This window comes from Lipotes vexillifer, unplaced genomic scaffold (assembly GCF_000442215.2).
Source record: "Lipotes vexillifer unplaced genomic scaffold, Lipotes_vexillifer_v1.1 scaffold1332, whole genome shotgun sequence".
Lineage (NCBI taxonomy): Eukaryota > Metazoa > Chordata > Mammalia > Artiodactyla > Lipotidae > Lipotes > Lipotes vexillifer.
In genome coordinates this window covers 302367-317376 of record NW_006785374.1, presented here as the reverse complement: position 1 = coordinate 317376, position 15010 = coordinate 302367, and the positions used below count along the sequence as shown (strand labels likewise).

Here is a 15010-nt window from a genome sequence, read left to right as displayed (position 1 = left end):
TGTGCCTGAGAGGCATTAACCCCAGAGGAGAGAGATTTCCTCCTACCTTCTGGGTGTATTGGGTGGGAGGGACGGGTGCTAGGGGATTTCGGAATGAGATGGAAGTGAGGCACAGAACAACCAGGAGGGTGAGTGGAACCAGCAGAACATCGGATGAATTCTAACTATGAAAATGACAGTGGTTTTATTTTTACTATGAAAAGTAATTTAAAACTTACCTTACTGTGCAGCAAATATGAAGGGGATAAGTGAGGTAAGAAGCTTTTATTTCTTTTTCCTCCTAATTTTTTTTAAAAAGAAAGGTAGATGAAGCATGATTTTTCAGTACTGCTCAGAACAAAAAGCAAGATAGACTCTAACAACCTTAATTTAAAAATAAATATTATAATGTAGATAATTTTTGGATTTGGATGGCTATTATTTTAATATATTCTTTTTATTATGATTAAAATATGATTTAAATTTACTATTTAAACCGTCTTTAAGTGTTCAGTTCTGTGGCATTAAGTATGTTCACATTGTTGTGCAGTCATCACCACCATCCATCTCTAGAACTTTTTAATCTTCCCAAACTGAAACTCTGTACCCATTAAACAGTAACTCCCCATCTTCCTCTCCTCCTGGCCACTGGCAACCACCCACCATTCCACTTTCTTTTTTTTTTTTTGCGGTACGCGGGCCTCTTACTGTTGTGGCCTCTCCTGTTGCGGAGCACAGGCTCCGGACGCGCAGGCTCAGCGGCCATGGCTCACGGGCCCAGCCGCTCCGCTGTGGCATGTGGGATCTTCCCGGACTGGGGCTCAAAGCCGTGTCCCCTGCATCGGCAGGCGGACTCCCAACCACTGCGCCACCAGGGAAGCCCCACCATTCCACTTTCTATCTTTATGAACTGATCAGTGTAGGTACCTCATATACATGGAATCATACAGTATTGGTCCTTTTGTGACTGGCTTAAATCGCTTAGCATAATGTCTTCAAGATTCATGTGTTTTAGCATGTGTCAGAACTTCCTTCCGCTTTAAGGCTGAATAGTATTCCATTGTATATATATCACATTTTGTTTATTTATTCACCCATCAGTGGGCACTTGGATTACTTTTTGGCTGTGGTGATTAATACTGCTGTGAACATGGATGCACAAATACCTGTTGGAGTTCCTGCTTTCAGTTCTTTTAGATATATACCCAGAAGTGGAGTTGCTAGGTCATATGGTAGTTCTATGTTTAATTTTTTTTTAGAAGCCACCATACCATTTTCCACAGCGGCTATAGCATTTTACACGCCTGCAATGAACAAGGGTTCCAGTTTCTCCACATCCTTGCCAACACTTGTTAGTGTTCTTTTTTTATAATAGCCACCTTAATGTGTGTGAAGTGATATCTCATTGTGGTTTTGGTTTGCATTTCTCTAATGATTAGTGATGTTGAGCATCCTTTCATGTGACGAGTGGCCATTTGTAGATTTCCTTTGGAGAAACCTCCGTTCAAGTCCTTTGCTTATTTTAAAATTGGGTTGTTTGTTATTTTGTTGTTGAGTTGTAGGAGTTCTTTGTGTATTCTGGATACCCATCCCTTATCAGATAAAGGATTTGCACATATTTTCTTAGGGTGGCTGTATTTAAGTGGATTGATGATTTAAGTGGATGATACCCTGGGCTGAGAAAATCTACCATTCAAGTGATGTAACTTAGTAGACAACTGCTGAAAGCTAAGGTTCGAAGAAAATGAAGGTTACCCTCTGGACAGGCAGTCCATGCTAGAGAGCGGGGGGCAGAATCTTTACTTTGGGGCAGCCACATCATCGGGAAGGGCTGGGTTTGCAAGTGTAAAACACCTCCTGCCGCCTCTTCTCAGTGTGATAGGTTGGTTATGTGAAATCATTGCCATTTGGTGTAACATCACAGATCACTGATGTAACCGTGTGAGACCCAGGTAATCAAGTTAACGACGGAGCTGTTCTTAGGTCTTGTTACTTCAGGGGATTGGAGAAGAAAAACAAGCTCTCCATTTACGGCTCACCTGTTATCAGCCAGTTACACAGCCCAGCTAGTCTCCAACCATTTTAAAGAAATGAAGAAATGGGTGGGTGTTCCAGAGGTGTTTTCTCCTTAGCATTTATTTATGTAAGTATTCGTTGCTAGATCCTTTCATGGGTTTGTAATTCAAAATGTTATCATTGTGTTTCGAGAGTGGGTATGCCACTCTTGTTTCAGAACAGAGAAACAGTTCTTTTATCTTATTTTCTTTTTTCTTCTTCTTTTTTGGGTGATAGTCCTAAAAGAAGTTAAATGAGTAAATGAGAAGCAGCATTTGACGAGAGATGCACTAATATAATAGTCTCTCAGTTAACAGCATCCTCTGTGAGGAGGACAATATCAGTGTCTTGGAGGAATCCCACAGAAGCCGATGGCAGGATCTCTGCCTGTGATGAGCCATCAACCTCACTGGGCCTGGGTCTAAACAGGCATAGGAGGTGTGGAGTAGACATATTTATAAGTACAAGCAGACACACTTAAAATGATGCATGTTTATGCTAAAGGATATGAACTGGGATGGTCCATAGGCCTGGGGGTGGGGAGAAACCATGAAAGGGCAAAGATTTTTTTTTTTTTTTTTTTTTTTCGGTACGCGGGCCTCTCACTGCTGTGGCCTCTCCCGTCGCGGAGCACAGGCTCCGGACGTGCAGGCTCAGCGGCCATGGCTCACGGGCCCAGCCGCTCCGCGGCATGTGGGATCTTCCCGGACCGGGGCACGAACCCGTGTCCCCTGCATCGGCAGGCGGACTCTCAAGCACTGCGCCACCAGGGAAGCCCCCGGGGCAAGGATTTTTGAGCATGGCTTTAAAAGACAGCAATAACATGAATTGGCATAAAAACAAGATTATAGTTGTAGTAGGCATTTTATAGCATCACTGTCTCTTTTCCTCCTTGCTACGTATAACAGGATTCATGGAAATCCATTAGGTCTGAGGATTTGTTTGGGGGGGATAGTAGGAGAAAGAAGGTAGTGAGATTATTGAACATAAAAACAAGGGTCCTTTTCCAGGGTTGAGGAACGCATAGCCTCTTGAGCGGTCACGGAAAGCCTTTCCAACTCTGCGGTCCCTCTTTATGGAGGCCACACAGCACGCGCTTCTTTGCCCCAGCATAGCGGAGGTACTGGCTCGTTTTGTCTCTAACTAGAGTAGAATTGACCTGACAGCTGAGTCCTGAGCTGCTGGTGGGAGTTGGCTCAGAGCCACCTTGGGGCACCCTTTGTGCGCTCCTCCTTCTGTCCCTTGTTCTCCCTGTGATGGCAGCCAAAAGCCCCGTGGCCCGTCTCCTCTGTGCAGTGTACCTTTCAGTTGTCCTAGCACCTGTTTCAGAGGATTCTGTTATTGGCTTCTGATAAAAGTGGCACCTCCAGGGGAGCGGGTTGAATGGTGGCCGCGAAAGATATGTCCGCCCAGAATCTCGGAATGTGATCCTCTTTGGAATAGTGGTCTTTGCAGATGTAATGAAGGTGCAGCTCTCTAGATGAGATCATCCTGGATTAGGGTAGGCCCTAAATCCAATGACAAGTGTCCTTATAAGAGACAGAAAAGGAGAAGACACACAGGGCCTAAGAGGGGAGGGCCGTGTGAAGATGGAGGCTGAGAGTGGAGTGATGCCTCCAGAAGACAAGGAACGCCAAGGATGGCCTGGCAGTCACCAGATGCGGGGAGAGTCATGGAACGGATTCTCCCTCAGAACCTCCTGGAAGAACCAACCCTGCCAAAATCTTGATTTCAGACTTCAGGCCTCCAGAACTGTGGGAGAATATATGTCTGTTGTTTTAAGCCTCCAGGTTTGTGGTAATTTGTTGTGGCAGCCCTAGGAAACCAACCCATTCCGTGTGTTGGACATGTTAGCTAAGTGGTCCTTATATGAATAGGTGGACATGGAGAGCTTTAGGACTGAAAGAAACTGGAGACACTAATTCAGTCATTTTGTTTTCTAGCTCTGGCTGCACATTAGAATCATCTGGAGAACTTTTAAAAAGGATAGATGCTGGATCCCTAAACCTAAAACAACCAAATCAGAATCTCGGGGGGCTGGGTTAAGGGATTAAAAAGAAATTTTTTTTTTTTAAATTTTGAAAGCATCCTAGGTGATTTGAATGCACAGCCTGGGTTTAGAACCACTGATCTCTTCGAGCTCTCCCATTTTTACAGATGAGTAAACCAAGAGTCAGCAAAGCTGCCCTGTGGGCCAGAGAAAACCTTAAAACATCCTTCTGTGAAGGCTGGGAAGGACAAAAACAACTCATTCAGGCCGATGAATGAGTGTGTTGGTAAAATAAAGATTTAGGGAAAAAAGGGGAAGAAATCAATGAATTCATTTCATTTTGGGGTTTTGTAGACACTAGTGATGAAGAGGGGGAGGAAGAACTCATTTGCTAATATTTTCAAGGGTCCTCCCCCCAGTCCTGTATTTAAAAGAGAATTTGTTCACGTAATACAAGAAATGTTTCCCTTCTTATATATGTATGCCAGTATAAAGTATTTATGAATATTATTACCACCTAAAATGAGATTTTCAGTTTCTTCTTATTCCCTTAAGGAATTTTAATAGAGTCTAGATTTCTCTATGGCAAAGGAAATGAATAATTGTGTTTAAAGTCTTATTATGGTGTTTTAGTAAATAACATAGAAGATTTAATGTTCAGAGTAATTGTTAGGGAAAAAAAAAGAGTGTCTGTTGAAACAGGACCTTGGATCAGGGCTGTGGTATTAAATCTAATCACCCCACTTAGGCTATCCCTCCTTTGGAGACTCATAAAGATAAGGGTAACAGGATAATTGGGATATTATGTACTCTTTAAAACAACATGATTTAGTCCGAGTAGGAATCACTGGGTCTCTAAATTAATCCCCTGGGGAACAAATGAAAAATATATATGTGATGGATTATTGAGGTATATATTTTGGTGGTTTGATATCTTTTGGAGTGTCTCACATTAATCTGCCATTAATTTTCACCGGGGCAGTCTTGACGGTGATTAAAGCATACCTAGATAATCAGAAGCTAAAGAAGCCCACGGAGAGATTTACTTAAATGATCTAATCAGCTTTTCTTTTCATAGAAGACACAAAACTGAGGTCCTGATGACTGGAGGGCATTAACAATCCCAGGGCACTTTTCACAAGAGTCCGGGTATTTAGCCCCAGTGTCCTGGCCAAATTCCAACTCAAGTAATGCCATTTTGTCTCCCGAAAAGTCCCCCTGCAGCTACCAGTGGATACAGTATTATTCTTCTCTTCCTGTCCGAAGTGTGAGGCTTTGTGTGGACGTGGCACTGTGTGCAGCAAATCCGATGCTTCGTTTCTATTACGAGGGCCTGCGTTTCGGCTAAGCTGCCACAAGTACGTGGTAGGGGATATTTATGTGACTTGCACTAACAGGGGAAAATGGCGTTAAGACTTATTCTTTCAGAAAACTTGTTTATGTCTTCTGTAAAAAATGATGGTGTGATTAATATTGTTAGATAATCATCAGACATGAATACATGTATGTGCATTTTAATCTCTTTGTACCTTATTTTGTTCTATAGAGGGGTAGAAACAATTCTGATGACCAGTGACCCGTGCCAGGTTGTATTAAAATGTGTAAAATCGAGCATTTCTTAGTTTGTTTAGAAAATGTAAAGAAAGATTAGAAATGCTCAAAACAGCAGAAGACTTAAGTCTGGAGTGATGAGATTCTGGATGCCCTCCCTGGTTAATTGGCCTAAGGCTCATTGAGAAAATTCTGATTCAGGGAGAAAAGAGATTAATTCTTTTGGCCTGGGCACTGGTTTCATAACAGCAAACCTGGACAGCTTGACAAACTATTTCTGGAATCCTGTGTTTTTTGAAACAGTCTGTTCACTTAGAGGGAAAATTTCTAGTTGGTTTGTGTGAGCCTGATGCCACAGGGGAGAGAGTTGGCTGTTCTGTGTGAACAGGACAGCTGATCACTCTTGGAAGTGCCCCATGTCATTTCTTTCTTGGGAGATTGAGAAACCAATACAGAACGTCTTGAGAGGTTAAGGGAAACCAAGGCAGAAAGCTGGGAGAAAAGCTGCTTCCATATGAATTGGAAAATAGTCATGATGAAGAAGATGAGAAAGTTCAAACGGTACCAGGAGGTACCCTAAATATTTTAGGTTTTAGAGGTCGAAACTTACAGAATTAGATTATTAGCCAGTATTTAGACATTCAGGCTCCCTTTCTCATTATTTCCTCCCTTGACATTGGTTAGGACTTTTTGGTTGCAAGTAACAGAAAGGCAACGCAAACTAGCCTAAAGCAGAAGAGAGGATGTACTGCTTTGCTAGCTGATGGCTGAAAAGCCCAGGTGTCAGTGGGTCCTGAGGTTATCATCAGGTTTCAGCTCTTCTCTCTCCTACCTCTTTTCCGGGCAGGCTCTTTCCTTATGATGATGGCAAGATAGCTTTTAAGCAAGCTTCAGCCTTATATCCTAGCCAGCTCCGCAGAAAGAGTTTTCCTTCCCCATTAGTTTGAGTGAAAACTTCAAGATTATTTGCCTGGGTCTGATTTTAGTCACATGCCCATCTCTGTGGCCAGGAGGACGAGACAAACTGAAGAGGTGGGGCTTTGACCAACCACACTCAGACTAGAGGGACTGGGTCATTCCAAAGGGAAGAGCAAGTTGATGCTACCAGAGGAGGAAAATGGATGCTGAACACCAAAATGCAGACGTCCATCCCGGACATGTAAATTATAATGCATTTATTTAAAAGTGCTCACCTACACTTTTTTGACCTTATAGAAGGGTTCAACACACGTGACTATACACAAGGTAAAGTGGAGAATCACAGAGCTGGCCTCCTAGCCTTGTTTCCCACCCAGTAGAGAAATTCACAATTTCAGTGTCCATGCTAAGTAGTCTTTCAGATTCTACTAGAATTCCTTTGAAGATCTTAAGTTTGTTACTCCATAAGTGCGTATATACCATTTTAATAGGAAGTTCTTCTTTACCACAGTAAGTTGAGAGTTTCCCCTCTCCTCTCTTGACTTTGTGCTAACGGTCCCTTTTCTGCCTTTTGGAGTCACGCGGAGTAAATTTAATCTTTCTAAGCCACGGTCTCACGGCTCTTTCAAATTCCATCTTGTCTCTTAGCTACACACACCTATTTCTCTTCACTGTACACTTCTCTCCCCGCTTCCTCCTGTTCCTTCTTTTTTTTATAATATAAAGAAACCTTATAGGTGCTCATGATTGGAGGAAACTCTGTGTCTCCAATTTCATGGCAGTTGTTGGACATGTAATTCAGCTTTAGAAGTTTCTCATGAATTACAGTTTGAGGCTCAATATAAAGAGTTTGTCATGAAAGTGAATTTTAAAAACAGCACTCTCAGGGCTTCCCTGGTGGCGCAGTGGTTGAGTGTCCGCCTGCCGATGCAGGGGACACGGGTTCGTGCCCCGGTCCGGGAGGATCCCACATGCCGCGGAGCGGCTGCGCCCGTGAGCACTCTCAGACATTTATGTATTCAATTTTAAAAGTAAAGTGAAATTATTTCAGAAACATAGGCCTTTAAACTTTTTTGGTGTGTGTTCTGAACATTCTAAAGATGGAGCAAATGGGGCATGATGACAATAATTCTGAAGTGTCCTAAAATAGTCCATGGATATAAATATTCAGTTAAATTGTAAGAGAATAATGATTTTGTAGATCAGAATTAAGATTCTAATGCACACTTGACCTAGTAAATGAACTCTTAAGGAACGCCTCATTGCTCTCCCTTGTGTTACCGTGTTTTTAGTACAGTAAGTCCAAGCCAAGAATATTAAAATCTTGGCTTTTGAGAGGAAATTCAGAGGCTTAAAATAAAACTTCTTTATTAGTGATTCTCTACTAGCCATTTACGTTTCTGGATCAGTGTCATTTTCCTTTAGCTAAATATCTTAAACAGGTTTGTCTTAGAAAAAGTGTATATTGTTCTATTTCCTGTTTTTTCTACTTTAAAACGATCTCTTTTAATCACTAAATTTTGTTAGTTCTTAACCTTTATTTTTGTTTATAAGCATTAGCAAGAATAAGTTTGATCAACATTGAGTTGCTATCATCTTTATAAGAAATGCAGTAGTAGCAAATTTATTCATTTATCTGGGTGATGATTACTGGTTTCATGAAAAAGTTCTCATTTAATAATATTTTTCCAGCAACTGCAACATATACGTCTGGTGGGTAAAAGTCTGGGGAAAAAGAAATTTGGCATCTTTAAGAAGTTCTTCTTACGAGGCAGGGGGGAGAAGCCGAGTGGACTTTAAATAGAGTTATCCAAGCCTATGAGAATGGAGGGAAGTGACCCAAGTCTTAGGAAGATTGTTCTTCACTCTCTCATTTTCCATACAGCTTAATGCTGATGTGGAGAGACTGATGGATCCTGGGTTGGCAGAACTATTAGTCTAAGAGGAGGATGAATTGAGGATGCAGGTGTGGAAGGATAGAGAGGAAGGCTAACACGGAACCGGGTGGAAGAAAGGTGTGCAGCTGCCGATGGTAAGACCAGAAGAGCAACTTGTCACATGCAATTTCGACTGAAACCCATCATCCCGGCTTTGTTAATGTTTTTACCTAGTGCAATTTCTTTTCCAGTGACTGTTCCAGGAATAACGTGCCAGATAGAGTGAAAGTGTTACTGGGTCGAATGAAATCCTATTACTAGTCCCATCTGCTCACGGCCCCTGGGGCTTTGCAGCTGCAGGATTAAAGACTAATCCTGAGTGACAGACGCAAAAGGGACAATCCACATACATAGTAGGTGCTCAGTAAATGCCATTGGATTTGAGTGAAGACATCAGTGATTGATGGGGCTGCTTTTGCAATAAGAAACATGAGTTAAGACATGAACATGTTTTAGAACAGTTTCTGCCTACAGTTCAAAAGGAAACACTTCAGTCCTTCCCATCTTTCTTTCTTCTTAAACAAATACTTTCTGAACACCTGCTAAGTACTTAACTCATTTTAGGTACTGTGCGTGGAAAAACAGTCATATAATCCCAGCTTTTTATGAGGTTGAGGCTGTGTACCTAATTTTTTGTCCTCTAACACAAGCTTTAAAAAAATCATCTCAGATCCTCCCAAATTATTGCCAAGTTTGAAGAAAACAAAACAGCACTTTTATTCATTTGTATGTTAGAGAAAATTATGATCAGTTTCACGATGTAAATATGAAACAGACTGGAAAAGATTCTGTGTTCCTCTGAAACTAAAGTGTATGCTGTTGGTCAGATTTTTCTCTTCACACAAAGTGAGGTTTCTCCCTGTTCCATAAAGGCGCTTCCATGTATAGTTCAGTGCCATCCAGGAATAAACCCTTTCAATGACTCATTATTGGGCAGACTCAGATATATAGGGAGAACTACCTGTACTAAATATTTGTTACAACACACCTTCCTAATATCAGTTAAAAAGCCCCTCTGCTGATTTGTTTCTTCCCTCCAGTTGCCTATCTCATTCTCAAGATTGTTTTTCTTCTGCTTGCACAAATCAATTTCCTTTTTCGGGCTGCTTTTTCCCCTCACCCCGTCTGTCTGTACATCTCTATGGCACCTATCACCATAGCACCCATTTAATAGTTTCTGTGCTAATTATCCTATCTTTAAGACCCAGTGGCTTGGTTTGTTAGAACAGGATTTATACTGCATTTCTAATTATGCGCATTTATAGGTAATTGCTTAATTTTGATGTGGTAAGAACATGGTTTGCAATATTTTTAGGAATAGTAATTAGAAATGCATCTCCTAAAATCATTACTTTAAAAACTTCATTAACACTTAAATAAAGAAGCAGAATAATTTAATTAGTAAAAGTTAATAAAAACTTTCAGTTGCCTTAAATGGTCAATAAAACTGAAGGGGATTGTGCGTATTATTAATTTTTTCTTAGAGTCGAGTCAGATCCCTAGGTGCTGGATGGGAACTCATGAATTTTCTTTTTCTGTATCCTTGGCCGTTGTGTTTGTGATGATTGTGGTGGTTGACCTGGATTGTTTTTCTGAGTAGGAAACACCCTCAACAGATAAAAATCAGCGCTTATCTTGGTTTTGCAGTAAAAATCCCAAAATAGCATAAACGTTTTTAAGGAGTGAACAAATCTGTAGAAATCAGAAAGGAAATATGTATGTATTTTTAGAAATCTCATTTGAATTCAGATTGTTTTTTGACCTCTACTATATATTTAAATAGGTACTAGTTTTCTATTTTAAGCCTCCATCATTGCTGTGGTTTTTAAACAACAAAGCAAAACAAAATAAAACAAAAATCCCAAGTGAAAAAAAAAACACCTAACTGTAACTCCAGAGATATTTAAAAGCATTTCTGTAGAGACACAGACGTAGAGAACAGAGAACAAACACAGAACAGAGAACAAACGTATGGGTACCAAGGGGGAAAGGGAGGTGGTGGGATGAATTGGGAGATTGGGATTAACGTCTATACGCTATTGATATTATGTATAAAACCTACTGTATATGAGAACCTACTGTATAGCACAGGGAGCTCTACTCAGTGCTCTGTGGTGATCTAAATGAGAAGGAAATCCAGAAAAGGGGATATGTGTATACACATACATAGCTGATTCACTTTGCTGTACAGTATAAACTAACACAATATTGTAAAGCAACTATACTCCAATAAAAATTAAAAACAAAAAAACATTTCTGTTCTACAGTGGGAATCAGAAGGAAAATATAACCAACATTGATTCTAAAAGTTTGTATAGAAAACCTTGATAATCTCAGTCATGTTTCCATGGATTTCATTAAAGAGACATTCCAGCTCCATGTTACTCATTACAATTTATTTATTAAATTTAGTTAAATGTAATTCTAATGTTAGTCTAAAATATTAGGTCTCTAATAACTATTAGTGGTTTGATATTAATTGCAAACTTAGAGCATTAGGTACCATGCAGGACAGAAGCCACAGCCTGTGTCCCTGATGGCACATGGGGAGCGATGTAGGAGCAGGGCCATGCATGTGACGTGTGCAAGGGTGGACACCCGAGGAGGTTAGAAATAAGGTGGAAGGTATAAGGGAACAAGATCGTAACTGCGTGTGTGGTTAAGCCTCTCTTTTAAACACCAGGGCTTTTGCTACGTCCTTCAGTCCCTGGAGCAATTGGGCATATATAGTAATGTCCCAAGTGTCCCCAAGCTGAAATCACTCTGGCTTTCATATACCTGTGGCCTTTCATGCAACCTTTATTTCCAATGCTTTATCTTTTATATACTCAACTTCCACTTTTGGTTCTCCTTTGCAGCAAAATCATTCTTGTAGATTCATCTTCTTGACCACAGCTTGGCCACCCCTCCCTTCTTTGTGCTCTTTAGGTGTACACTCTTCTCAAATACTCAATACGTTAAAAAAAATTGATGCCACAGCACTGTTACCTTCCAGAGATCCCATTTCAAGTCCTAATTCTGTTGTGTGTAGCAGTAATAAATAGACCAGTGGGGAATTTAGGGGTTGGCCGGATAAGACACATATCTAAATCCTTCAGATATGGAAACAAAGGAACAAAATTTCTAAGAGCACTCCTGGGCATACATAACAGATTCCTTTTTTTTTTTTTTCCCCCTCATTAAACTTTTTTAATGAATCTCAAATTCTGTGACAGATTTTTGGTCAAGTTGTTTCTATTGCAAAGTACTGAGTTTAAAAACTAATAACTTAAAACTGCCACACACAAAACAGATGGTCCACAAAACATTCTCCTTTCCTCCTGAAGGTTTTACGATGCATTGTTATCATTAACCAGTCTTTTGCTATTAAACTTAAATGGCCAATTGAGACAACAGTTCTGAGACCGATCTTCCACCACTGATTAGACTGGGGTGGCAGGTGTTGGGGATAATATTCATTTAGCCCTCTGAGCTTTCTGGGCAGACTTGGTGACCTTGCCAGCTCCAGCTGCCTTCTTGTCCACTGCTTTGAGGACACTCACAGCAACCGTATGTCTCATGTCATGAGCAGCAAAATGGCCCAGAGGAGGATAGTCAGAGAAGCTCTCAGCACACATAGGTTTGCCAGAAACCATATCAACGATGGCAGCATCACCAGATTTCAAGAATTTGGGCCCATCTTCCAGCTTTTTCCCAGAACAATGATCAGTCTTCTTCAGCTCAGCAAACTTGCAAGCAACGTGAGCTGTGTGACAATCCAGCACAGGTGCATAGCCAGCACTGCTTTGGCCTGGATGGCTCAAGATAACCACCTGAGCTGTGAAGCCAGCTGCCTCCATCGGTGGGTCATTTTTGCTCTCACCAGCCACATTGCCACGACGAACATCTTTGACAGACACGTTCTTGACATTGAAGCCCACATTGTCCCCAGGAAGGGCTTCACTCAAAGCTTCATGGTACGTTTCAACAGACTTCACTTCAGTTGTCACGTTGACTGGAGCAAAGGTGACCACCATGCCAGGTTTGAGAACACCAGTCTCCACTCGACCCACAGGGACAGCGCCAATACCAACAGTTTTGTAGACGTCCTGGAGGGGCAGATGCAAGGGCTTGTCAGTTGAGCGAGTTGGTGGCAGGACGCAATCCAGAGCTTCAAGCAGTGTGGTTCCACTGGCACTGCCATCCTTACGGGTGACTCTCCATCCCTTGAACCACGGCATGTTAGCTCTTGGCTCCAGCATGTTTTCACCATGCCAGCCAGAAACTGGCGCAAATGCTGCTGTGTCGGGGTTGTAGCCAGTTTTCTGAATGGAGGTGCTGACTTCCTTAACAATTTCCTTGTGTCTCTTCCGGCTGTAGGGTGGCTCAGTGGAATCCATTTTGTTAACTCCAACAATTAGTTGTTTCACACCCAGAATGTAGGCCAGAAGGGCTTGCTCACTGGTCTGCCCATTCTTGGAAATACCTGCTTCAAATTCACCAACGCCAGCAGCAACAATCAGGACAGCACATTCAGCCTGGGATGGGCCTGTAATCATGTTTTTGATGAAGCCTCTCTGTCCTGGGGCATCCGTAATGGTCACATAGTACTTGCTGGTCTTGAATTTCCATAGGGAGATATCAATGGTGATACCACGGTCGTGTTCAGCTTTCAGTTTGTCCAAGATCCAGGCATACTTGAAGGAGCCCTTTCCCATCTCGGTAGCCTCCTTTTCTAACTTTTCAGTGGTTCTCTTGTCAATCCCACCACATTTGTAGATCAGATGGCCAGGAGTGGTAGACTTCCCCGAATCTATGTGTCCGATGACAACGATATTGATGTCTCCTTTCCCATTTTTGCTTAGGTTTAGCAGTGGTTTTCATGACACCTGTGTCCTGGTGGCAAGCCTGTTGCGAAAAAGCCAGATTCCTTTTAAAATCTCATTTCTTTCTCTTTATTGCCTTTTCCTGCTTCCCCTCCCCCAACTTTTTCTGTCTTTCACCCTAACACGTTGTGATAGAGAGTTTTCTTAGTTCAGAGGCTAAGAAGTTAGCTGTATTGATTTGTCACATTGCACCTGCTGAAATCCTAACGGAAAAAAACTTGGCACATGAAATAGAAGTCAGTCTGATAAAATTAAATCTCACAAATTATGCAGCTGCTGTGTACATAGAGAACACTATCCGAATCTTCATCACTGACTGCTTCAGTATCCTCATTTTCCATCTTGGCTCTTTTCATTGGGCTTGCATTTTGCATGTTGGGAAAGTACATTTTGGGATGGTCATTTCATCCTGAAGCAGACACTTGATTCATATGGCTATGTGATTGCGTCTGTAACTTAGGTTCACGTAAAGTGTGATAATTTACAGATTATTATCTGTAGAGCTGACCCAGGTACAACTTCTGCAGAGGAGAAACTGATGCCAAAGAGTCACTTTATGTAGGTGGCTCAATCCCGAGGGACTGTGAGGCCGAGGAGGACGCACCCATTTTTAGGGGCAAAAACATCATTTAAAGGAAGAATGATATTAGCATACTTTCTGGGGGGTAAATCTGAAGAGTTTTACTTCTTCCTGTAGGATCTCTGATTATTTTATTTTATTTTATTTATTTATTTTTTTGCGGTACGCAGGCCTCTCACTGTTGCGGCCTCTCCCGTAGCAGAGCACAGGCTGCGGACGCGCAGGCTCAGTGGCCATGGCTCACGGGCCCAGCCACTCCGCGGCATGTGGGATCTTCCCGGACCGGGGCACGAACCCGCGTCCCCTGCATCGGCAGGCGGACTCTCAACCACTGCGCCACCAGGGAAGCCCCTGATTATTTTATTTTATTTTTTTTTGGCCACAATGTTTGCAAGGCTGAGACTGAGCTGTGCTTGTGCCAACTTTGGAGAAATTTAGGTAGATGAAGTTGTGAAAAAGCTATTTACGTAAAAACAAATGTCACCTCATGTTGGGGATTTCTACCTCCTTTTTAAATTTCTTCATTCACTCAAAACACGTGTATTAAGTGCTCCTCCAGTTGAGGAGCTGGGGATATAGCAGTTCCCTTGCTCTCATGGAACTTCATTCTAGTGGAAGGACACAGATTAAAAAAAATGGTTAATAGCTCACAAATCACTTGGTGCTTGATGCTGTGGAAACAGTAATGCAGCGAAAGAGAATGCTGGGTTGAGGGGTGGGTTCCTAGTTTATGCTGGACAGTCAGAGATGGTCTTCAAAGAGGGGATATTTGAGCAGACCTGATGGAAGTGAGAGGGTGAGCTGTGATGTTTGGGGAAAGAGCAAGTATAAAGATAGGAGGTGGAAGCACGGTGGTGTGTTGGAAAAAGTAAGAACAATGAATGGAGAGAATACAGGGCAAAGGAGGTGGGGCTTGCAAGAAGCAGGAAACAGAAAAGTTCTTTTCGAAGATTTTAAGAATTTTGACTTCCACTAACCGAGAAGAAAAGAGTGATGGTGTCTGATTTATGTTTTACAAGTCCTGTCTGGTCGCTCTGTTGAGAATAGACTGTAGGAGGCAGGGGTGGATGCAGGGAGCCCCATCAGGTGTCAGGGGCAGTTATCCAGGTGGGAAACAATGGGGTTTGTGCCATGG

At 41.9% G+C, this 15010-nt stretch overlaps 1 protein-coding gene and 1 pseudogene across 1 annotated transcript in view; one reads left to right on the top strand and one right to left on the bottom strand.

The window, feature by feature from the left end:
* The window catches only part of NEBL (nebulette), a 346434-nt gene that overhangs the window by 81210 nt on the left and 250214 nt on the right, over positions 1-15010 (top strand). The gene's annotated exons all lie outside the window — the stretch shown is intronic.
* Positions 11886-13244, bottom strand: LOC103091111 (elongation factor 1-alpha 1 pseudogene; annotated as a pseudogene).